The sequence below is a fragment of the Vulpes lagopus genome, chromosome 16 (genome assembly GCF_018345385.1).
Source record: "Vulpes lagopus strain Blue_001 chromosome 16, ASM1834538v1, whole genome shotgun sequence".
NCBI classification, from domain to species: Eukaryota; Metazoa; Chordata; class Mammalia; order Carnivora; family Canidae; genus Vulpes; species Vulpes lagopus.
The window spans coordinates 12,824,575-12,851,417 of record NC_054839.1 but is presented as its reverse complement, the minus strand read 5'-3'; the positions used below and the strand labels follow the sequence as shown (position 1 = coordinate 12,851,417).

Here is a 26,843-nt window from a genome sequence, read left to right as displayed (position 1 = left end):
TCCACAGGCAGTCTCAGAAGAAATTCAAAGTTAGAGGAGCACAAGCAACTTTAAATGGAAGAGAAGGAGATGCCTGGGTGGTTCAGGATGAAAATCTACCTTCAACTCAGGGCATAATTCTGTGGTCCCAGGATCACGTCCCATATTGGGCTCCCCTGGGAGAGCCTGCTTCTCCCTCTACCTGTGTCTCTGCCCCTCTCTCTCTCTCTCTCTCTCTCTCTCTCATGAATAAATAAAATCTTAAATAAATAAATGGAAAAGAATGAGATAGCAAAGAAGGAAAGATGCAAAGGTATTGTGGGAAGGGGGGGCACATGACACAACATGCCCAAGCAACTTGCCAAGGGGCTCGTGTGGTTCCCACATTTAGGTGTCCCTAAAACACCTAGGTGGCTCAGTCAGTTGAGCATCCAACTCAGTTTCAGCTCAGGTCATGGTCTTGGGGTTGTGGGATCAAGACCCATGTCGGGCTCTGAGCTCAGAAGGAGTCCACTTGGGATTCTCTCCTTCTCACCCCCCAACTCCCCCACCCCCGCTCACATGCTTTCTTTCTCTAAAATAAATAAATCTTAACACCCATAGTTTTAGACAGTGTGTGAAAGACACATCCCACTAAAAATTCCTTTTTTTTAATTTATTTTTTTAAAGATTTTATTTATTTATTCATAGAGACACAGAGAGAGACACACACACACACACACAGGCAGAGGGAGAAATAGGCCCAATGCAGAGAGCCTGACATGGGACTCCATCCCGGGTCTCCAGGATCACGCCCTGGACTGAAGGTGGCGCTAAACCGCTGAGCCACCTGGGCTGCCCCCACTAAAAATTCCTAAGCAGAAAACTTGAACTGATGATTTTATCTTTTGCAAAACAAGCTGAAGGCTGGAACAGAGAAGAAAGCTACATTCTGACACCCGTAGAGGAGTCAGAGTCCCAAAACTCGTGGCCTTCCCCATTTCACAAGTTAGTGGAAAGCTGCAGTTGGAGGCTGTGAAACTCTCTGGTCTTGGATGTGTCCTGGGCAGAATGAAGCCCTAAGAAAAATGACAGAGTGCCCACTCTGAAGGAGGGATCCCTTCCCATTTGCAGCAGTTATGTGATCAGTCCAATGACATAGGTATGCGACACGCCCTAAACTGGAACACATGGCCACTTGCTTCCAAAGTTCAAGCAGGTCACAGCTAGTTAAGCTTCTGACTCTTGATCTCAGCTCAGGTGCTGATCTCATCAAGGTCATGCTGTTCAAGCCCCATGTTGGGCTCCACAGTGGGCATGGAGCCTACTTTAAAAAAAAAAAAAATTTTTTTTGAGCAGGTCCATCCTCGCCTCCCAAGCTCCAACAGCAAAATACGAGAACAAAAAATGAAGAATCAAAAAACCCGAATTGTCCTCCTGCAGCAACACTACTGCATGACTTTGAGCAAGTCCTTAACTTCTCAGTAAGACAGAACAATGATGCTTTAAGTATTCATTTACCTCACAGGGGTGTCAGAGGATCAAATTAGCCTAAGTGAGAGAGAAAAAGTAAGGCGCACCAGTGGTTGACTTGTTACCTTTGCTAGAGCTGGCATGGACTTCAGCAAGCACATCTAAGAACAAGTGAGGTCATCTTTAAAATAGCACTCAGTTTGGGAGACATTTTTAGAAATCACTGAAACACTGGCCAAAACACTGAAAACATACCATTTATAACACAATGCAACATGGTCCCAAAGAGAGATTTAAAGACTACTGTCATTCTCAAGTATGGCTTAACTTTATGCTCCTATTTTTTTAAGACTTATTTATTTATTTTAAAGAGATGGGGAGCAGCAGAGAGAGGGGGAGAGAAAGAATCTTACAGACTCTGCACTGAGTGTGGAGCCCAACATGGGGCTCCATCCCAGGCCCCTGAGATCATGACCTGAGCTGAGCTCAAGTCAGCTGCTTAGCCCTCTGAGCCACCGAGGTGCCCCATATTCTTATTTTTTAGTACAAAGTATTATTCTCATAAATAAGACATCTAATAGGTAATTACCAGCAAATAAAATGGCCTGAACACCTGTCTCATCAAATTAATCTGTTACATTTCAAGAGGCATTCTACAAAGTAAGATGGGGGAATTTGTCTAATCAAGACTATTACCCTATAAGGTTTTCTTCCATTCTAACAAGTTTAAAGCTCACTCTTTATTGGGATCTCTCCCATGTCTCCCCATGCGAGAAAAAAAAAAAAGCTGCCCCTTAAATGGAATATATACATACAAAGCCACAATAATGTCTATAAACTGCATCAGGGACAGGCAAGGCTAGGCACGGAGAGATAGGTAAGGGGCCATGGAATCAGGCTCACAAAACAAAATCTCAAAAATGCTGAGATGTAAGGAAATCAGAGATAAGGGAACAAATAAGACCACCCTGCCCTGGGTATGGGTGGAAAAGATTTTTTTTTTTATGACAGCCATCTGTGACCAACAAAAAATAACCAGACCACAAAGAAGTAAGCCATTAAAGATGTTATCACTAGTCCTTACTCAAACCAAGTAATGCCACAAGACTGATAAGGCCACAAGCTCCTCGTACTAGTGTCTACTCATCTTTAACTAAATGTTTAAATAAAAGACTGTCCATGGAGGCCCACGTTGGCAACTCTGTCAGGATCCATCTCACTCCTGAGAGCTTTCTCTGTATCCTTGCTTAATAAACTTCTATCGCTTTACTCACTCTCCTCTGTCTGTGAGATTCATTCTTCAGCTTCCAGAGATAAAAACCTAGCTCTCCCACTTCAAAACCATCCCCTCAGAACACTCCAGAAAAGCCGAACATCTTTTCTTCAGTATTTTCCCAGGAATCCTACAACCAGAAACCTTTGCCATGTTGAAACCCCCTCAATTCTGGGAGTGGACGCAGCAAAGAAAGCTTGCGGTCCACCCCGGCCTCCTCCCTTGCCTGGAAAGCCCCTCGCATACTTCTGGGAAGGATGTCCTGCTTTCAGGGAACTGAATCATCACAATTTAGCACATCTCCCCCAATCAGATCGCTGGGGTTTCCCCTGTAGCCAACCCTAGACACATTATGACCCAAACAGAACAGGGGAACCCTGAGCTCCTCATTTTGACTCAGCAACAAAGTCTAAGGTCAGGGCTTTGGTTTCACACCAACCGCCGATTCAGGACACCAGGGCTCCTCTTCGGGAGGGACAAATTTGCAGAACGGTTTCCTACTTGGCCAGCCTGCACCCCTCAAAGCGCAAACAGAGTGATGAGTTGTGGCCGGAAGGAGCAGACACACAGTGGAATGTGCCATCTCCAAGACGGCCTCAGCCTCCTTCAGAAGTGAGCAAAAGCCACACACAGCAACCAGCACACGGGTCTGGGAGAAGCTATGGGGAAGGGTGCGATGATGACCAGCAGCTCCACCTGCTGTGCCACCCCCGGGAGTCACAGGCAGCGGCCTACAGGGCAGCCCTCCCCGCTGTATGTGGGGAGTGACTCCCCACAGGGGCTGCCCACCAGAATCACCTTGGACCATGAAATCCCAATTATTATTTCAAGCTCCCCAGAAGGATCCACCGTGCAGCCGAGGTTGAGAACCAGTGGTCTGGTCTATAAGATGGCTCCAAGCACAGCAGGACGTTACAGATTCAGCAGGAACACCTGGAGGACCTTTTCTCCCGCTCACCTGCTTTTCTCCACCTGGGAAGGAATCCCATCAGTGACAAGGGATGTCCTCAGGGCTGAGGCATCTCCCCAAGGCTCAGCTTTTCAGTCTTCACCCCATTCCCCCTCAGCCTCCACTGACTTTGGCCTCCTAGTAACTAGCTCATCTCAGCCTCTAGCCCCAAAGGGTATTTTGTGTATGAACTGGCTAATTTAAGGTCTCCAGAATAAAAACCTTTCTTTACCACACAAAGACTTTTAAATAGCAAATGGTTTCAATCAGCTCAAAGAATGGACAGATTTTTCCAGTCCTTAAAAGAAAGTCTCATTCCTAGCTAACTGATAGACCATTTTGTAACTGGAGGTCTAGGTCATGGGTTTGTGCAGAAACCTACTCCTTCCACATTACAATAAATCCACTCACCACCAGCCGAGGAGAAGACACTCAGAGCCCAGGTCCAGGAACAGAGCACTTCCTCCTCCCAGTGGTAGCCCTGGCTTTCCCCACCTGAGCCCTCCAAAGCCATTCCAAAGCCACTACCTCACAGTCTGGCATGGTAAATGCATTTCCCCCAAACTGCACGCTTCATTTCAACCCGGCAACAGCCCAGCCCTACAACCGAGAAGAAACAGAGTAAACATTCTACGGCATTTGGCACAAATAAAATTGAGAAAAAGAGATGTTAAACCCCATGAATATTGACGTGTAGATCTACATACCATCAGGAGATTTCAGGAATCCTCGTACTAGTGTCTACTCATCTTTAAATGTTTATTTAAGGTAGACACTGCCTGAGTACATTTTAAAAACACAAATACAAGTTAAAAAAAAAAAAAACGTAAGAAAAAATGACCGCTCCACCTGGTTGAATCTACTGTTTTGGCCTCAGTATCTGATAAATCCCCAGACACACACACGTGTCCACTACCTTAGGAACGGTCTGAAGCTCTGTGAGCTCAAAGCTCAAGAGAAGCCACTCCAGAGAGGGAGGGAGAGCAGGTTCAGACCCCTGTGTCAGGGAGGCAGAGGGTCCAGGCTGGAAGAACCCTCACTGGTTTCAAGCTCTTTCTCAGTGCAGACTGAGCAATATGTTTGAAGGCTCTGACTGCTTGCCTAGTGTCCAAGGCTCACCCACAAGCCCCATGGAGCACAGGGGAATGACAGCAGCAGGAGGCGAGGACACCGGGGCCTGCGGCTCCAGCTTACCCACAGTCACAAATCTTAGTGCGGGTCCCCCAGCCAACTGAGCTTCTGTGCCCCACAGAGCAAACCTCTGACCGCCCCCTCCCCTAGGGGTTGCTGGGTCCACTTTTCTTCCATGAAAGGCTCCCTGCTGACAGATGAAGGCTTGGGGTTTCTCTGGGAGGATGAGCAGGCCCAGACACCGAGGCAGAGACTGAAATCCAGCCAGTGCTGTTGGGCAAGCACTTGTTGAAAAACACACAAAGCATTCCAAATAAATTGTACAGCTCATTGAGAAATGAATGTGGGCACCTCCTTCATTAAAACCAACACAAACAGGCCGTGGCAAAGATTCTGACTGTACCCTACTATAATAAGCACTGACAAATACCAGCCACTCCCACTTCCAAAACTCCTCCACACGAAGGCTCTGTGCTAAGCGGTCTTCCTAACCAGGCCTTTCCAGACCTCACCACCACCCCAGGAAAGAGAGAATACGATCCTTACGACACAGCCGAGGGCACTTGGGCGCTAAAGGTGGGTCACATGCAGGCGGTCCCCCGCAGCTAGTCAGGGGTTTAAACCCCACTATGTGTGCATCCAGGGTCATCCTCCATGTGAGAAAGTGCTTGCAAGCTGCAAGCTTGGCAGCATGCCTGGCTGAGAGGAACCTGGCAAGGTGTGCCCTTGGGTTATCACAGTGGAATGCTACAATCAGCAGGAGTGCAATCTGATGCCACCCCCAATTCCCCGCAGGTGAACTCACCTTTCCTGTATTTTGTATAAGCTTATAGTCACGAGCATCAGGGAACTCAGACTAGTCTAAAAATCAGACCCAATAGTTTGGGTATAATTATAATTCAATCAATAATCACATTTCCTTTACCTGAAAATTCTCAGCTTTTAGAGACATTAAGGAGAAAACAGATGAAATAAAAATGCCAAGGCAATGAGCAAGGTTGATATGGCCTAAGTGGGAATACATGCATCTTGCCCACCAGGGAGACCAAAGATATCACAAGGTCTTTTTCTATCCCTAGGAGGGGTGGCAAGGACAAGAGCGTATGCACGCAGTGTTGGCATCTCACATTTCTCAGAAGTCCAGCTGCTCTGACTCAGTCAGTAAGACAACCATCAAGTCAGCTGTCCTGTATGACACTTGGGTGGGTTAAAGCCTCCCAAGTGCTAGAGGTGTGCTAGAGCAGGGGCAGCACACCTTTTCTGGGAGCAGTCAACACCCCAGCTTTGTGGGCCAAATAGTATCTGCTGCATATTCTTCTTTTCCCTCTTTCTTTAAACAACTCTTTACAAATGGAAAAACCATCTTAGCTCATGAGCTGACAAAAATGGGCCAAGGGCAGCTGTAGGTTGCCCACCCCCACACTAGACCGCCCAGGGTTAATACATTAGCCCTGGTCTACTGCCCACCATACTGGTTAGGCTGCCCGCTGCCTGGTCCCAGCGAAGGAACCCAGTACCAGCTCCCAGCACAGGACAGGAGCTGTCCATGACTTCAGAAATCAGTGCCATGCATCCCTCAACAGAACCTAGAAGCATACTCCTTCCCCCTCATCCTCACTACCATGTCCCAACACGGGTCCTCCAGCTTCCCAAAGAGAAAGGACCAGTCTCCTCATCTCCTCACCCAACCCTCAGAAGAAAATACTTCTACAAGTGAGAAAACAGAGCGCAAAAAGTCTATGTTACTCACCCAGGGTGTACACAGAGCCAGAGGCGGTGGTGTTCAGCTCTAAAGCCAAAGTTCTATTACTCTACACTGTGACCCCTAAAACCCCATCTCAAATGGACAGGCTACCTGTTAAGGAAATTTTTTTTTTAAGATTTTATTTATTTATTCATGAGACACAGGAAAAGAGGCAGAGACACAGGCAGAGGGAGGAGCAGGCTCCCTGCAGGGAGCCCGATGCTGGACTCGGGACTCCGGACTCCATCCTGGGACCATGGGATCAGGCCCCGAGACACAGACAAATGCTCAACCACTGAGCTACTCAGGTGCCCCGGGGATATTTATTTTTATAGTTAGTGCTAGTGATGGAAATCTCTTTGGGCCCAGGCCCCCTAGAGCGGGGTTCCAGTCAGTCAGTCCCCTCAGGTCCACCTGTCTAGAAGGGGGAAGAACCACTCGTCTTCAAACACTCTCTCTGGTCTGCCTTGAACAAAGCCATGCTTATATCAGCCTCCCCCATTGCCCTGAAGGAGCGCAGGTTAGACAGCCCAGTACCTGGCATGTAGGAGACCCTCTATAAATGTCCACTGCATGAATCAAATGGGTAAAGCAATGTAGAGCCTGGAGGCCTGGAGGCTAAAGCCACAGGCCCTACGAGATTAAAGAGCCAGTGGACTTGGCCTCACCAGCTATGAGACAATGACTCGCATCTGGCTTGCTGCCCACTGCTGAGACAGTCAGTGGCTTTCAAGAGGGAAGCTCTGCGCTCCCTGGTGGGAATATTAAACAGGAAGCAAGAAGGAGCAATATTATTTCTGGTCCTCGTTTGGGTACAGTGCCACCGCCTCTCACCCTGACAGTGGTTAACAGACCCTGCATGGAGCCCGACTGCCTGGATCAGATTTCAGCTCTGATGATGGACCCTGGACAAGCTACCGAGGTGCTGGGGACCTCAGTTTCCTCTTCTGTCAAAGAGGACAATCAAAGCACCTGCACTGAAGGTGGTGGGAGGCAAAGTGAGTTCACCAGTGCCAAGGGCCTGGGCACCCAGCTGTGTGAGCCCGCATTATCATCCCTCCACTACCTGGTTCAAGGTTCTGCTCAGGTTTCGGCGCCAGCAGACCCCACCCTGCAGATTTCACTGGCGGCCTGCGTCCTGCCTGCTGGCATCACAGCTTCTGTCACCCATCATCAGTGTCACGAATCTACAGGGACTCCACAGATTCTCGTCACTTCCAGAACCTCCTTCCTGAGGACCACACCAGCCACCAGGTTTTAACAAAAGAAAAAAGTGCTGGGCCCTAACACAAAGCACTTGCTCAGGTGACATTTGTCATCCCTTTATCGCTTTATCTGCATGCACCTCAAATTGACCTTCAGCTCCAGAGAGATGTTAACTCATTTTATTCATTTTCCGCCCTCTCTGTGGACTGTCCTCCTCCTCCTCCTCCTATCCTGTGTCTTACACACACACACACTCACGCGTGACAGCAATATTCCCTGTGCTCCAGGAGTGGCCCGCCTGCCACCTCAGCTCCCACGCAGCCTCTGCCCACCCTTCCTTCTGGTCCAAAGTGAGGCAGAAAAAACATCCTCGTTACAGAAGAAAACTATAGGACAGGTACCCGAAGGCTGTCTCGGCTTCTGGACTCTACCAGAAGGAAAATCAAGTGAGGAGACGCAGCGGTCCGGGGCTGGGGAATGACTGAAAGAAAGGCTTTCAGAACTAACGCTGACACGGTTATATTCCCACAGGCCCTGACATCCACCAAACAGAACAGAAAGGACAAGTTTCTATTAACTCATCCTCAGGTCCACTCGGCACACTGTTCTCAATTTCCATCCTGTTCACTCTAATCATGATGCACACACCTCTTGGACGGGTGGGTTAAGACGGCTAAGAGCCTAAAATGCCTCCAGAGGGTAAGTAACATAACAATTTCTGTTGTTGTCAGATTGCTTTTTTCCATTCTGCCATATTGACGGAACAGTATGAACATCAAACTGGAAGTAGTGATCAATCTCTTAAATCTATTAAAACTGCATTGCCCCTTCCTGCAGTAAATTGCTAGAGGGAGATAAAATGACGCAGCCACTTCAGAAAGGAGTTTGGCAGTTTCTCCAAAACTTGAAACATTAGACCACCATATGCCCCAGCAGCTCCACTTCCAAGAGGACTGGAACCCCAGGAGTTCACACAACAACACACATGCGAATGTTCACACAGTATTATTTGTAATAGCCAGACACTGGAAACAGCGTGGATGTTGGTCAGCTGGTGATGGACAAAATGAGGCCCATCCGTACAATGGGATACTATTTGGCAATGAAAGGGACCACGCTATGGACACATGCCATCACGAACCTCAAAAACATGTTAAGTGAAAGGAAACAGTCACAAGACACAAAAGACTGAATTCATTTATATGAAGTGTCCAGAAAAGGCAACGTGATTGGAAACCAGGGGGCCGGGGGGCTGGCGGAAACAGAGGCATCCCACTGCGGGTATGTACATGTTCTAAACTCACAGTGAGGTCTGCACCTCTTGGTAAAGTTCTTAAAATTATCACTGAATTACACACCCTAGAGAGTACCTTTTGTAGCATGTAAAATATACCACAAAACCGTTTCAAATACACTGCATACTTGTATTCATCTATCTGTGTCCCCCAAATGCCTGTGAGGTCTACAAGGACAAAGACTTCACTCAGTTCATCTTACCTCATCACCTCACTGAAAACCTGGCATATAGGGAGAGCTATAATGTCCAGAGACTGAGTGATTTGGGGGGGCGGGGGGGGACAAAACAAAAATGTTTTCGCGTTTTTCCAAAGCGTTCTGATTTGCCAAAACTTCACCTCCCTGACCACTCTTCCAGCCCATCTGCCCCCAAACACTAAGGCCAGGGAGGACCACAAGGCAAGTGTATCCATGAAGCTTCACACCACCCAAAAGTGACTCCCAACACCTCTCAATGTGTCCTAACCAACTATTTATGAAGGGCAGTGTTGGTCTCCATTCAGAGTTTCAAAAGCAAAAGTGGTTTTCTTAGGTTTTCATTGTGGCATTATTATGAAAATTTCTGGGGTTGTGAGTAGAGATGAGCATGATTTTAGTATCAGATTCAAAAAAGGTGAAGGCTCAGTGAAATCACATTCTAATTTAAAATAAATTCTTGACTTCTTTCAGGGAAGATTTATTTTTAACTTAGAAGCAGCCCATTTAATAAACATACCAGATACTGTCCCAAGAGGATTAAGCACAGCAAGCAAAGCGGTAAGCTTGGACTCACTTGTGTTCTGCGCCATTTTGTCTGCCTACTGAACAGAACTCCAGAAGAGGACGTTTCAACAGATCATAATTATTAAGGAAGAGAACTACACTAAGCTTGCTTTGAAATGCAAGGTTTTATTTTCTCAACCAGTATTGTAGCAACAATAATGCAGGAGTAAAAACATATTGCTTACCATATTCCACACTGTTTACACTTCACATATGTATGTCCTACCATCCCCAGTTTAAGTAATAACCAGTATCTGTCATTAAACAGAGAAATAAAATACACTTCCTCATGGTATAAGTGTGAAGTGGAGTGGTTTAAGGGTGTAGGCTTTTGAGACAAACTGGTTCAAATCTTGCCTCCACCACATATTTGCTTAATGATCTTGGGCAATTCACCTAACCTTTGTGTTGTGGTTTCTGTATCTTTTGGAGGAGGTAAAGATTAAATCATTTAATTTCCTCTAATCGTAGGCCATTTACCCCACACCTTGAAGACTGAGGTGTTCACAAAACTGCATTATTTTCTGGACACGGTAATCAACTCTCAGGATGTCATAATTTCTGGCACCACATTCCTCCAACTCCACTGGAGACTGGTTATGTCAGCTATTTTCAAGTATTATAAGTGGGGACTTAAATGAGCAACCTTTGGGAAGGTGTGTGAATCAAAATAAATACTGCTGAGCAAGGATCATTCCAGCCAATTCCCTCTTGTCTATTAGGTTAGTGCAACGAGTCTGACAAAAACACCACATTTATCCTTTGCACATTCAAAAAACCGTCTCTATCAGTAAGTGGGTTGGTTCCAACTTCCTCCCAGCCCTGTGTTTTACTGATGGTAACTACAATCGAGCCGACCTCACAGATCCTGGGCTCAATTCAACTAGAACACAGTAATCCCTCACACCCCTCATAGAGATGACTTGAGACCCCAGAAACAGCATACGAAATAGTTCACCTACTTCCAATTAGGAAACAGACACATCAATTCTCACACCGCCTGAGATTAATAAATACCCAGGTTTCCAGGCTCATGTCCCCAGCACCACTGTGTATCAAATCCTGTCTGAGGAGGGCAAACACCCACGTGTCAGGGAGAGCCACCTCACCTGAAATGCCAGCAAGGTAAAAGGAAGAGGGGAGATGGCCTCCAGGCCATGCTCCTGGGCTGAGTAAGAAGAAACAGCCAGTCATGCTACCCTCCCAAAGATTACGGCCTCAGTGAAACCCTTCCCAACTCAAAGGATACTTAAAGAGCTGCTGCATTCCCAAAAAAGAGAACAATTGAAGGGCAAATCAAATGAATAATGCAATAAAGTTGCCCCCCCAACCCCCACCCCACCCCCACAACCGCGGGCTGAACTGCAGTGTGAAGTGCCATAGATTTAAAGGAAGCTCACACAATCGTCCCAGTATAGTAACTCAACTTTGATTCAGAGGTCAGATTTTTGAAACCTCAACCCTCCGGAAGCAGGAAGCCTTCTGCTTCCAAGCACAAAAAGGCCTCCAAGAACAGAAATAGCGGTCACGAATCCTAAGCCCTGGATTCACAGGCACTGCTCTGCACAGGAGGGGACCTCAGGCCCTCAGAACATTCTGGTCCACTATCAACACACACTCTAAGAAAGGGCCCTAACCCACAGCAGATGAGAAGCAGCAGCTGGGGCAAAGGTGGGCAAGGCCCCAGAGTGGCTCTGGTGGCAGTGGAAGGGAGGAACATGCAGAAAGCCACCACTCCTCCGTTCCCAAGGTAGCGCCCAAGGACACCACTGACTTTCGCACCTCCCAAATGTGCCAGGAAATGCCAGCCATCCCCCTGGGGTGAAGTCTGAAAATACCCTGCTAAAATAATAAAGAGAATGCCCCAAAAAGGATCTGCTTCTGACACAAAAAGATTCCAGCCCCTGCACCAATGATAAGTTTCTCCTTAAAATTATCCTCTTTTCAGTATTCAATTCTCCAAATGGGGGTGGGGGGGAACCTCCATAAGGAAGGTCCCCTGCATAAGGAAGATCCCCTCTGTAAGGAAGCTGTCATGCTCCTGTTGCATACTGGGTGACAAGTGGGGTTGGGCTGGGTCGTGAGGAGCTGGCACACCTTGACCTCCCACCAGCGAGAAAGGGAAAGTCATCAGTATACACTGTGGAAGGAAGCTTAACCTAACACATCTTTAAAGGATTTCAACAAAACAATGAACCATTTACTACTGGGTATCTGGTAGACTCAGTCACCTGTGCATCTCAGATCAACCACATGCACTTCGTTCTCCTTCTGAGTCCTTCTTGATCCTATGCTCAAGGAGAACAGCACATGAGGCAGACTGGCCAAGTGTGAATACTCGGGCGCTAAGTCGCAGTCGATCATGCAGATGGAAGCCGGGCTTAGTAACTGCAAGAAGATTCCCAGAGACAGAAGGCAAATGAAAGGCACATTTATGCCCTCCCTCCTCCTCCTCCTCCGATCTACACTAAAGGTAATAAAAGAATGAAATAAGAAGAAAAGTCCATCTACAATCAAAATAGGAAACAGCCACAGCCCTAAAGACTGCCTGCCAAATACAGTGACACCTGAGCCAAGCTGCAGGAAAAGCAGGGACCCAATCCTCAACTGGCTAGGCCCTGGGCAAGAAGCAGCTTCTCTGAAAATGAGAGAAGCTATTTTCTAGGAATGGCAGAGGCTGAGGCTGTTAGGGAGGATTCTGGGGTGCTGGGCCCCACCCCGTGCAGGAGGTCCAGCTGACCTGGGTCATCCCCACTAACCTAACCAGGAAGATAAGCCAGCTTTGTACTGCTGACCCAAGGCAGCTGCTGTGGGAATCTGGGGATCAAGTCATCCCAAGGAAGAACAAGTGAAGGCAGGAAGGAGCAGAGATGGCAGGTGCTCCAGGGCAGCTCTTGCATCCCTGCACCTGACCACAGACCACAGGTCCGGACAGAACTCGCCCTTTGGAGGTGCCTCCTGAATCGAAAGCACCCATGCAGAAATTCTACTAAAGGAAAAGGCAGTGGAACAAAACAATACAACAAGCAAAGGGCTGAAGGAAAATGCCATCTCATCCTTAGAGAGAACTTCCCAAGGAAGAGGAGGAAAAGTTACAAATACTGCTCTTAACTCAAAGAAGCTGAAGGGGTGACATATGGAAGTACAGAATCACTTAAACCAATCTAACACTGTATGTTAACTGGAACTTAAAATTAAGTTAAATTTTTTAAAAAGAAATAAATCAAATCAGGACACCCTAATTTTTTATTCTCAAAAAAAAAAAAAAAAAAACTAGTCACCACAGTTGAAGGTAATAAAAGCCATCACCCAAATAAACATCAAGTTAAAAGCAGAAAAACTGCCACAAACAAGGAGAGGGAGAACAATCATCATCTGAAAATGAAGGACTAAAAAAGATACAAGTGACCAGAGAAGCAGCTAGCTCAGGAAGCAACAAAGACTCCAAATACATACATGAACAGTACCTAAAAACGAAAGGAAGGAAATAAGTCCCACTTCTAGTGTATCCTAAGGAATAACTAGGTAAGTGGAGAGACTGAGAGTCACTGGCATTCTTTTATTTTTTTAAGTTGCAAACTGTCTAACCAGGTATCAATCAATGTAGGAGCAGTTTCAGGAATTATTCTGCAGCCATACAATGAAACACCAAGCAGCAACTCAAAATAATGATGATTTACTGACATGGAGAAATATTCCAACGTTTAACAGGAAAAAGCACATTACTGAGCAGTAGTACATGTTACAAGGGCTCCATTTTTGTCGTGTGTGGAAGGGGCAAGTGGGTAACACATTCACAGGAAACAGCTTCAGAAGGGTGTACACCAAAATGTTAACAAGTGGTTATTTATGGATTTATCGATGGTTTTCTACATAACCCCAATTGTTACCAATGAGCTTATTTTACAAATTTATACTAAGAAAAAGCAGTGCTATTAAGACTCTCATTTTTAATGAGCACATATAAACACATACATACGCTGAAAGGTTTTTTGGGGTTTTTTTTTAAAGGCTAGACTTCACACTTCAGGAAGAATTTAAGTTTGTGGTCCCAAATTCTTGGCTCAAACCGTTCTGGTTGCAAAAGGTCAGTTTTCAGATATCTCTAATCCATTACCCTAAATCAATCTGGACAATAATCAAGAAGCTAAAAACAGCAAATGTGCTTCTATAATAGAGTAAACATCCTGAATTGTATTATACAACACTGTAACTACTGCATTTCTGTTAATTCTCTCCGTAAAAAAACCAATAAACAAAACCAAAATACTAAAAAAGATAAATAAAAAAAAAGATAAAAAAGATAAATCATCTGGGAAAAAATTCTGCTATATTTGCGTTTATTTTTTAAGCCCATTTAAATTTTTCTTCTGAAGTTAAAAAAGAAACACCAAAGCTTAAAGAAATTGGAAAATCATAGGAATTTCTGAAAATATAGATGTTACTCAATACACTTAAAAAATCTTTGTCATTCTAGATTTCATTGAAAAATGAGAGAAATAGTTTCAACATACAAAATAGTTCAGTTTAAAGGACAGCATGTTTAATTACACATGGATCCTCACTTTCAGACAACAAGGTATGGCAAGAAAACATCGGTAGCAGGGCCCAAGTGATGAGTACGATGCCCCTTTCAAAACGGACACATGATAAAGGGCGGGTCCGCACTGATCACCTCGTCCCACAACACTGGGGTCTCCCACCAGATATGCCGAAGATCTCAGATGGCCCAAACAGATGGCCTACTGACCTTCTTTCCACTAAACGTTACAAAAGCCAAACCCTGGAGTAATTCATTTTACAAAAAGACTTCTTGATATTTTTGGTTCTACTTTATTTTAAAGATGAAAATTATCAGACCTGTCAAAAAGCTTGAACTATGGATGATATTGTCATAAGGAGACAATTTTACCAAGAATATGGCAAACAGAGGCTTTCTTCTATGCAGTGGCCAACTCAAGGGCTTGCGGACAGCAAAGGCCTCACCCTGACTACCTGCTGTCCCTCTCCTTGGCCTCCTTTCAACCAACCCAAAGATAAGCAGGCTGATTGCTCCTTTCCCTAATTATCACCCACAACGGGGCTTCCTATCTCTAATTCTACAAATGAGGATGGCACACCCTCCATCACAGAAAGTCAGGTTCCTATTTCTCACTTCCAAAATGGTGTCAAGAGAGAAAATCAAGCAGCAGGCTCAAAAAAGCCATAAGATGGATTTTCCTCAACTGGAAACAGACTTAACACATTAACTCTTCACACTGCCACTTAAACACTTTTAGAGTTATTCCCACCTTGATCTCTGAGGCCCTCTAACATCTCAGCTCCCCTTCTTTCTACACCTTTGAAAAACAATTTTTTATATTAAACAGAGTACTGTGTGTTGTTTTCCCAGTATTTGTACTGAGACACCTCTCCACTGATTCCTGCACAGGTAGGCCACGGCAGTGGGGGAGGCAAGAGGAGGAGGTGTAACCTTTAATTGCAATTCATTGTTTTCTCTACAAGGCCCCTAGATGTATTCAGCTATCAACCCAGAAACCTTGGCCTTATTACCAACTCCTTCTGACCAACTGAGCAAACTGAAAAAAATGCATTAACACATACAAGTAACCTTTTCTATATCTCAATATCACAGCCTCAATCACCTATCCAATCAAATACTCCAATAAATCCATCCCAATTCTGTATGTAATTATTCTCCATACAGAACAATCTGCTGCTAAGCCCTCTGAGTAGATGATGCCATTTACGGAGCTGGATCACCAATTTATTCCTGGAGAATTCAATTGAAAACCCCAACTCTGCAGTCCAGTAGGCAAATCCACTAGAGAACCTGGCATAGCATGAAAAATATGGCACCCACGGCCAGATGCATGTGGCTTCAAATCCATCTCCACTTCTTACTAGTTACTTGTTTCTATAGGCCTAGGTTTACTCACCTGCAAAAGAAGAGACAAATGCATACATACTATAGTTTTCCTGAGAATAATACATGAAAAATTTTTAAAACTGGTATATAGCTTTTTTTCCATCCCTGACGCCACCGAGGTCGCACACGTGAGGCTTCGCCGCCGCCGAGATGCGCTACGTCGCCTCCTACCTGCTGGCCACCCTGGGGGGCAACACCTCCCCCAGCGCCAAGGATGTCAAGAAGATCCTGGACAGCGTGGGCATCAAGGCGGGTGATGACCGGCTCAACAAGGTCATCAGCGAGCTCAACGGGAAAAACATTGAGGACGTGATCACTCAGGGTATTCAGGGTATTGGCAAGTTGGCCAACCATCTGGTGGGGCTGTGGCCGTGTCTGCTGCCCCAGGGTCTGCAGCTCCTGCTGCTGGTGCTGCCCCAGCCGCAGTGGAGGAAAAGAAAGACGAGAAGAAAGAGGAGTCCGAAGAGTCAGACGACGACATGGGATTCGGCTTATTTGATTAGGGTCCTGCCCACCCCCACCCACTGGCAAATAAAACTCTTTATGTGGGGAAAAAAAAAAAACTGGTATATAACCAATGTTCTCGTGTTCCCATCATAGTTTGACCTGAAGTCTTAGTTGTGTTTTTCTTCTGAGTCACAAATGTTCAAATTACATGCAGTAGTAGTTGAAACACAGATGACTGGCATGTAGTAAATTTCAACTAATGGCTGGATATGGGAAGATAAATCTTGCAAGTGTCAAGGAGCTGACCTGTCCCAAGAGTTTATCCTCAAATCACACACCACCCATGTACACATGCCACTACTCCCCCTCACACCACATCTTTCTCTACGAAAAATTAATCATCTATTTAATCTACTTAGTCAACTATTCGATCTACTATATGACCTTCAAGACACATCTGGATCTCTCAGGGAAGACCTAAGTAATGATGAACACAGAAGCCCCCATCCTTAGCCCCAGTTGGCACCACAGTGGTCACGAAGCAGGGACCTCTGCAACTGGGCTAACGCAATTCCACTGGCAACACCACCCTGAGACAGTATAGACAACACATCCTGTGACATACAAAGGGTTTTCCTCACTTCAACCATCTGAAATATCTTCAGCTAATCACAAACTAAGACTATCAACTTCCTGTATTAGCCTAATGCCACCCACTCTTCCCTGCTAAACCCAACTAACCTCACAGGGTAGGAAGTGACATCTTACAACTCTTGAACAATCCTGACTTTTCTACAGGAATCTCATTCATTCAGCTCACTAATACATTCCATGTGTTATAGCTATAGGTCTAATGCCGCAGGTTCCCCCCTCAGCAGCCAACCTCCACCATCCACAAAGGGGTTTTCACCCTAAGTAATGACACATCACTAATGCTGATGGTCACTGCCAACTGAGGGGACTCCTCAGAGAAGGTGAAAGCTTCCTTGTTTCTAATGCCTTCTATTAAATAGGGTCTGGCTCCTTCCCATACTAGTGTCTCTTCAAGCACAGGTAACCATCACTGAAACCCACTGGTGCTTCCTCACATACTGGCTCCTGGGAAAGCTCATGGACACAGCCAGCCTTCTCCCAGGTGAAAGCAGCCCAAAGCTCTTGGCCCAAAGGTAAAAACACTCATTTGCATGGTATTTTTGCTTAGTTCCAAATGCCCAACTCTAAGTATGCAAAATAAAGTGAAACCATCTAAATAGCCTTCTGTGCTTCACTGTGTATGAAGCCCAACTAAAAACAAACACAAAAACAAAAAAAAACACCCTTCTGAATCAGGAATGAAGACTGAGTGCAACTTTTTAAAATGTACACTGTGTAATATACTGGGACCGGCCTATAGAAATCAAGACCTACCTAGGTTTCCAATCTCTTCTTGCTATCTGTTCATCAAGCAAATCAGAAATAAAGTGAGAAGCCACCAAAGCCACTTTAGGCCACTTCTGGATAATCTGGATTATCCAATCCATTAAGGAAGTATCTATCACCTGACTTGAAACCCCCCGACTTCATCTTTCTTTTTTAGTGCTTTTACCCTACTCCAAAGTGAAATCTTTCTTTTTTTTAATTTATTTTTTATTGGTGTTCAATTTGCCAACATATAGAATAACACCCAGTGCTCATACCATCAAGTGCCCCCCTCAGTGCCCGTCACCCAGTCACCCCCACCTCCCACCCACCTCCCCTTCCACCACCCCTAGTTCGTTTCCCAGAGTTAGGAGTCTTCATGTTCTGTCTCCCTTTCTGATATTTCCCACCCATTTCTTCTCCCTTCCCCTCTATTCCCTTTCACTATTATTTATATTCCCCAAATGAATGAGACCATGTTTGTCCTTCTCCGATTGACTTATTTCACTCAGCATAATACCCTCCAGTTCCATCCACGTCGAAGCAAATGGTGGGTATTTGTCATTTCTAATGGCTGAGTAATATTCCATCGTGTACATATACCACATCCAAAGTGAAATCTTTCCAAAACCTTTACATTCTCATTTTCTCAAGTAGAGAAGAATGAAAAACATTAATCTAACTCATCTATACCAGTTATCCCAAACTACAGCCAATTCTATGAAAAGACCCCATCTTCCTGGAATGCTCTTTACCCAGCAGTACCTTAAAGAACTACTCAGACATAGGCTCAAGTGCCACCTCCTCCAGGAAGGCTTCCTTCTTTTCACCCACTTTGATTAGTATCACCCTGTATTCCCAGCATTTGCTGTGCATTCCGGAATGTCTGCTGGACAATGGGCTGTGTTAGCGCATTACAGGCACAGCTCATCTACTTCCCCAGCCTCTAGATGGTGTTTCAAACATAGAAGACATCCAATAAATCCCTGTTGACGAATGAGTATCATGTCTCATCAGGAGTATGAAAAGCACTTAAGTGCTGGCAGAAACCAGACTGCTTAAGGGGTCTTGGTCAGAAACTAGTGACATTTCCAATGGAACTGCCATGATAAGGAAGAAAAAAATAAATGGAATTCCCAGCCTTCCCCTTCAATTCTAAATGTAGAGTGAAAAATCCCTTGCAATTAAGGCAGCCACAGAATCCTTACCCTCAACAGTAGCTACCCCTGGGGATAAAGCCATACAATTCTAGGTTTTGGTTTAGGTACTAGGTTTTGTTTTGGTTTGGGTTTTTTTTTTTTTTGCAGTTAATCATGTATTACTTCTATAATATTTTAATTAAATTAAAATTTGTAATAGCTCAATTTTTTAAAAAGGGATCTTTAGTTTGGGGAGGGGGAAACCACACAGAATTAATTTTTCTCTCCTTACATTTCCCAACAGCCTTCCACAGGAACTGGGTTATGGAAAGGGGTTTAGACCCTAAGGACCAAACTGAGGTCAGAAACATGTGAGTCGCTAAGGACAGGTCAACAGTGTAGGGGCAGCTTGGCAGGGCCTCAGGACATGCAGGGGTGAGGACATAGGTGGAGTCGGTGGAGTTGGGAGAGGCTCAGAAGCAAAACACCTGCAAAGCCCAAGAGCACCTATTTCATCCCTGGGCTGAGAGCTTCCACCTGCCCCAGCTGGGAAAGGACGGGATGAGGGAAATTTTAGGGAGTTGAAATAAAAATGGAGATCTGCTTAGAGAAGAAGTTACTAGGTACCCCTATTTTCAGAGTGGATACATGTTTTTTAACTTGAACAGCTGCAAAAACAACCAGAGGGGGCAGAGAACCAGTAAGGAACTGCGGGGAACTGTCCTGTTAGAATCTTCTCTCGTCCAGTTCCACGATGGCTGCCAAGAGCTGCTAACCTCTCAAGGTAATTTTGAATGCACGCACCTTGAGAACCCCAAAGGCACACAGTGTTCATGATGACAGAGGCCAAGGGCAACCCAGGCTCCTCCACATGCAGAGAAACTACTCTGGTCAAGTCAGAAAGTAAAAGAACTGATGAGGGGGAAATAGTGTACAGATAAAAAACATTCCAGTAGAACCAAAAAGACTGTGTTCTTAAAATATCCTCACTGATTTTCAGGGCAGTGAAACTATTCTACACACTGTAAGGGTGGATACATGTCATTATGTTGTTGTTAAAACCCACAGAATGTGCCACAGGGGTGAACTCATAACATGGACAATGAACCCTGGGTGATAATGATGCGTCAATGCAGATTCACCAGTCATAACCAATATAATCTGGTGCAGGATACTGCAGTGGGAGGGGAGCAGAGAGTATATGGGAAAATCTGTGTATCCTCTGCTCAATTGCACTGTGAACATGAGTATCTTCATTGTTCCAGGTACTGTCCCCAAAGAGCCCATGCTTCCCCCCAAAACACTTAACACCCACTGCTCTTTACAGAACTGCAAAATGAGCCATTTCACTTTAATTAAACTCAGCTCTGCCTAAAAGAGTAATAAAACTGAGGAGTTCTGATTTACCCCATCAAGTTTTATGAATTGTCCTCTCCAGACTCCCAAGTTATTGAAAACATCATGCCTCTTAAGAGATTAACTAAAAGTAAACCAACTAGATACAATCCCAAGATCCAATTCTTGTCAGAAACTGGCATTTTAGCATGCTTAAATTGTACGTGTATTGAAGAAAATGATTCCAACAACACAATCACCCAAAACACCCCCTGACACACTTTGATTCCTCCCGACTTCCTCCCAGGTTGAACCAAGTGGAGTAAGAAGCCTCCGCAGGGACCTCCGCTTCATCCCTCTGGCTAAAACTAAAGTTCATTTGGTTTCGTTAATCTAGAGGCTTCCACTTTGATTTTTGCAGGTGTAACCAAAGACTAAGTGTTTAAACATCCTTGTTAAATTCTGCTATCCAGCTCACTAGATTGCTTTCTGACCCACTTCAGGAGTCACATGCATTGAACCAACCACCATGAAAGAGACTTAGGGTCAAAATTAAGCACATTTTGAGTACTAGGTACTCGGGAGCTCTAGCATAGGATTTAGTTTAATAAAACTTTTGTCAAAAGGTTTGTCCTCTGCCTAAGAAACTACACGCTGCTCTGGACTTCAAAGCAATCACCAGCTCGCATGAACTATGCCCACTGGCAATGGACTAACACACATCCATCCACCCTGGGCCTTGGGGGGGGCAACACCCTGATGTTGGGACTGCAGAGTTCAGAGCAGAAGCACTCACTGGGAAGAGCAAGTAGGTGGAGCATCCAGGAGCCTGTGAGATCAGACACAGCCTCCTAGCTTTTCAACACCCTCTTCAATTGCTCACACAGTACTGCTAACCACCGATGACCTAATTAATAAGTCACAGCTTCAGGGAATCCTGAGTGGCTCAGCTGGTTAAGTGTCTGCCTCTGGCTCAGGTCATTATCCCAGGATCCTGGGATCCCATGTCAGGCCCCTTGCTCAGCGGGGAGCCTGCTTCTCCCTCTTCCTCTGCCCTTCCCCTGCCCTCCCATTCGTTTCCCCTCTCTCTCTCTCTCTCTCTCTCTCATAAATAAATGAAACCTTAAAAACATAAATTTTTTTTAAAAGTCACAGCTTCAGTCCCTCATCTGGACCTTTCCCCCAAGCTCCAGACCCAGATACGAAACCACCTATTCCTTTTCTCCACCTACACTCCATGTATCTGAACTAGATACAGACCTCCAGATACAGACCTGAAATAGATCTCACCTCCACAGGCTGATGGCCTATGCAGATCGGTGGCCCCTCCATTCATCCACACACCCAAGCCAGAACCCTACAGGGCCCCCCAGACTCCTCTCTTCCTCCATTCCACCCCCACCAAATCCAGCCCATTCCACCTACCTCCCTCAGGAATCTCTCCCCGTATCCCCACCCAGCACTGATACCTCAGTCCAGTCCTCCCATCTCCTAGCCTAGAGACCAGCCAAACTGTCAAAATCCGAAAGTGGTCTCAGGCTGCAGCTGCAAACTTTCCTGGGAATTCTGCTTCACCTCATAGGATGCCGCCCACACCCCTCAGCATGGTCCTTTATGACCTGATCCCTGACTACCTCTTCAACTCCTATCTCTTGTCCTCTTTCCTTTCCCTTTCAAGTCGAACAAAACTGAATTCCTAGCACTTTTCCAAACACTTGATGCTATTTAAAAACTCTTATGCTTTTGAACACTCCGTCTAGATTCTTTCTCCCCTTAAAAAACCTTCTAGGGGGCGCCTGGTGGTTCAGTCAGCTAAGAGTCTGCCTTCAGCTCAGGTCATGATCCCAGGGTCCCACATCAGGCTCCCTACTCAGTGGGGAGCCTGCTTCTCCCTCTGCCTCTCCCCCAGCTCATACCCTCTCACTCATTCTCTCAAATAAATAAATATTTTAAAAATATATCTTCTAGAACAGCGCTCATGCATCACTTTATCGACTTTCAGAGTGCTACACCCCTTGGTATGTACTGCCTCCTGTGTACCAAGAGGTTCCAGCAGAATTCAGTAATGCTAAATTCTATCACTGCCTTGTATTTCTCAAATTTTTCTATTCATTAAAAACACAAGTACAGCAGAAGGGCAGTAGTACAGGTCCATGTCCCTTCACCAAAGTTCCAAAACCCCCAAGTCTCTTAAAAAACAAAAACAAAAACAAAAAAACAAGGTTTTTTTGGAGGAAGGATCTTTTGGAGGAAAGATCCTTTGGAGGAAAGATCTAAACTGATCTGAAACCGCCTAGCAGGACAATGTGAAGTGCTGTGGGGTGAGTCACAGTCTTAGTGCTAACAGACTCACCTGGCTGCTCCAGCCCCACAGGCCACCCTACGCATCCTGACTAGGCATCCTGACTTCAACACTGGCCCCACCACTGCCAGCAGGCCCTCGCTCACGCATGCACCTTGCATGGTCCTATTCGGGACTGAATGTTCATTCAGAGCAGTAATCTTAGCTCACGATATCTGCACCCCTCAGAGTCCTGCCAGTTTACCGATCACCTACTACAACTTTGCATCAAAGCAAAGCATTGAAGAGAACCACACATGATACAAAGGCTATTTTAAAACTAGAATACTTATCACATATATATAGTATGCATCAGAAGAACAACTAATTAAGAATACAACTCAGCCAGGCTGATTTCCTGCTGTTCATCCTCCTCGGGTCCCTACACTTTGCTTCACAGGCTAGAGTTGCTGTTGACTTACTGTTCACACCAGCACATACACACATGTGCACACATTCACTCACACACACACGTGCACACAGTCTTTGCAGGCCCCAGTCCACATGCAGTGTCCTCTGATTGGGATACAACTCAGCAAGCAACGAGGAGCCCAGCATGCATTTGCAATCCCACTGGGTGAGTGGTCTAGCTTATCGATGTAAGCAAAGCAATTAACCACAGAAACTCAGTAACAACAATAACAGTGCAATCCCATAATACCTTTGGAGGAGGAGGAATGATGAACAACTGTTTCTTTCTCCAAAGGCAAAAGAAAGTGGCAAGGTTACTCTAACCAGCAGAACCAAACAGGACAGTGCTTCTGGCTACAGCTCCATGTCCCAAGGAAGACGCATGCCTTATGTGAAGGAGGCAAGGGTAAGTCAGTTAAGATGTTAAAAACACAATCATGTGGAAATGGGGGACAATATTTATGATCCACGTCTGAATGGAAAACAATATAAAATGAGCATCTATGTAGGACTGCAATTTCTTAAAGATATGTACATAGAGAAACAACTGGAAAATAAGCAAAATAAATAGTTACACACAAGTAGTAGGAACATAAATGCTTTTGCTTTAAAAATAACTTAATGGGGGACAGGAAAGTGTTTTCCCAGTAGGGGGTTCCCATTTCTGTGCCCATCCTCAATCCTCCACTTCACTTTACTTTTAATAGAATACACACAGGTCACATGGCCAGAGTAGGAGGTGGGGTTCTGACACCGAAGAACATAAGCAAATGAAGGCCCTTCCACTGGTTTTCAAAGAGTCTTAAGACCACAGATTCCCCAACAGAAATGAACAGAATTATCACCACCCTGACACAAAAGGACACAGGGAAGAATCATTTTCGCAGAATTTCAGACCAGTCTTGATCACTATGGCTAACATACTAAGCAATAATATGTGCAACAAACCATGTATAAAAATGCTGAGGGTGAGCACCTGGGTGGCTCACTCAGTTAAGCGTCTGCCTTTGGCTCAGGTCATGATCCCAGGGTCCTGGGATCCAGTCCAGAATTGGGTTCTCTGTTCAGCAGGAAACCTGCTCCTCCCTCTGCCTCTCCTCCCTGCTTATGCTCTCTCACTCTCTCTCAAATAATGAATATTTTTTTTAAATGCTGAAAATATTACCATTTAAAAGGGTTTAAAATATTTTTTTACACCTTTTTTTCCTCCAAATTTTTGTTTAAAGCCAAGCGAGTTAACATATAGTGTGATACTGGTTTCAGGAGTAGAATTTAGTGAGTCATCAATATTTTATCATTTTAAGTAACTTTTCACTCTCTTTTTTCAGGATGTTGAGGGGTCTGTGCCTTTTGTGACTAAAAAGAAAATAGAAACTTTGTTCTTTTGGGAGCTACAAAGAGGAAAACCTACTTCTGACCTAGAGTGTTACAACACAAGCTTTTTAAATACTATTTACTGATAGATCACAATGAAGAAAAGATAAATTAACAGATATGCCCACACATAGGTAAACATAACACACATTTATATTTATACTTATATTTATGTGCTGAGAAACCATTTACTTCACATACACAGTAACCCATCCAGTAGGGAGGCATCAAGTACATCTTGGCAGAACTGCTTTTCAAAACAAAACTGTTTTAAACTATAGGATCTCTTGCGGAACCTAAGCGGATATGAAATTCCATCCCCCAATATTTACAGTCACACCCCGGGGCTGCTGGAGCTACAAGACCACTAGCCCTATTTGGGAGTGTGACCTGAGACCTCCCCCATCATCAAGCTGCCCCTCAGGCCACACCCCCACCCACTGGGGGCCAAGTACAAGCAGCCTGCGTAATTCCAATTGGCCAGGAAATGCACCCAGTTTCACTTCACATCAGCGCCTCATTGTTTCTTGAAGCAGACAATATAGAGGGAAGCCCTCTGAATGACACAAAGTCTATTTTTAGATAGACTTCAAATCCTTCATTGACAAACAAAAGAGAGGAACCCAAACCTTACAACTACTCTTCCCGACCCAGTCCATCTCCTAAATATGCTTAATATCATGTTCACCCTTATACTGGAAAAAGTCATAAAACAAACCTCAGAAAAACTACAAAGCACTTCAAAAAAAATAAAACCTCTCCCTTCCCCCCAAAAACTACCCTCCAATATGCAAGGCTGGTAAGACCAATATCTAACAAATCACAGTACATTCTAACAAAACACTGTGTTTACAGAAATACACATCATTTTTTTGAATTAAAAGTCAAATCAATTATTTATACATAAAAGCATAAAACCTCTGACATCCCAGACATTAAAAAAATCTACTGGAGGGGTGCCTAGGTGGCTCAGTCAGTTAAGCATCTGCCTTCAGCTCAGGTCATGATCCCAGAGTCCTGGGATGGAGCCCCACATGGGGCTCCCTGCTCAGCAGGGAGCCTGCTTCTCCTTCTGTCAAATAAATAAATTTTTAAAAATTAAAAATAAAAAGTATACTGCTCTGGAATATTTTTCCCAGTTCAAAGATATATGCACCTCTTAAGTATTAAACAGAGCAACTGCAAGAAAATAAAGTCAGTTTTGCTCATTCATTTCCTAACTGTCCCTTCCCTCCCTTCCCAGCAGGTGCTCATTATGGGGACCTGTGTCCCCCACACTCTCAGGGAGCTGGCTGGACAGTGCAGGTCTTCCCTTCAATCCAATTAAGAAAAAAGAAGGCAACATGACATAAATAATAACAGCTCACCAGGGCTTACCGGGCAAAGGAACCAGAGGATATCCTGCCAGGTGAGCAGGTTTGCAGAGGCAGAAGGAGCAGTGAGCTGGCGAGGGAGAAGGACTAAAAAGTAGTAAAAGGTGTTTGGTCAGGAAGTAGCCAAAGGTTCTTGAGCAGGGAATGACTTGATAAAAACAACAGTTAAAAGAAGTTATCTTCACAACCCTGTGGAAGATCAAGTTCAGGACTTCTGTTCTGGTTCAGTGTTTTCCAAAAGAACCATGAAATGCTAGTTCTGAGAGATGCAGTCCTTGCAAAAGCTTCTGATGTCAAAAAGATATAGAACATGCATCTTCCTCTATTCCTCAACAGGTTTATAATATATGCTAAAATAGTAAAAGCTTAGGGTGCATGGGTGGCTCAGTCAGTTACACATCTGTCTTCAACTCAGGTCCTGATCTCGGGGGCCTGGATTCAAGCCCCACATCAGGCTCCCTGCTCAGTGGGGAGTTTGCTTCCCCCTCTCCTTCTGCAGCTCCCACGGTTTGTGCATGCTTTCTCTCTCAAATAAATAAATAAAATCTTTTTCAAAATAGAACAGTAAAGACTCTAACAAGTCTCACAGAAGTCTATTCAATTCCCAAAGTTAGACCAGAGCAGTTCCAAAGTCAGTCTTCTGAAATACAAGTCATAAGTTGCAAGACTTGTCTTATTTTTCTTTAAGATTTTCTTTTTTTTTTTAAGATTTTATTTATTTATTCATGACAGAGAGAGAGAGAGAGAGGCAGAGACACAGGCAGAGGGAGAAGCAGGCTCCATGCAAGGAGCCTGATGTGGTTCTCGATTCAGGGTCTCCAGGATCACACCCCAGGCTGAAGGTGGCGCCAAACTGCTGGGCCACAGGGGCTGCCCAAGACTTTCTAGCCACCTCTATACCCAATGTGGGGCTTGAACTCAGAACCCCGAGATCAAGCGTCATATGCTGTCAACTATCAACAATAGCCAAATTATGGAAAGAGCCCAAATGTCCATCAACTGATAAATGGATAGAGATGTGGTATACAGGGCAGCCCGGGTGGCTCAGAGGTTTAGCGCCGCCTTCAGCCCGGGGTGTGGTCCTGGAGACCCAGGATCGAGTCCCACATGGGGCTCCCTGCATGGAGCCTGCTTCTCCCCTGCCTCTCTCTGCCTCTTCTCTCTCTGTCATCTTTAAGAAAAAAAAAAAAAAAGATGTGGTATATACACACATGAAGTATTATTCAGCCACCAAAAAGAATGAAATCTGGCCATTTGCAACAATGCAGATGGAGCTACAGTATTATGCTAAGTGAAATAAACCA

General features: G+C 45.0%; 1 protein-coding gene and 1 pseudogene across 1 annotated transcript in view; one reads left to right on the top strand and one right to left on the bottom strand.

Moving 5' to 3' along the window:
* STK24 (serine/threonine kinase 24) overlaps nucleotides 1–26,843 on the bottom strand; it is a 121,336-nt gene that overhangs the window by 82,292 nt on the left and 12,201 nt on the right. The gene's annotated exons all lie outside the window — the stretch shown is intronic.
* LOC121477009 lies at nucleotides 13,573–16,269 on the top strand (annotated as a pseudogene).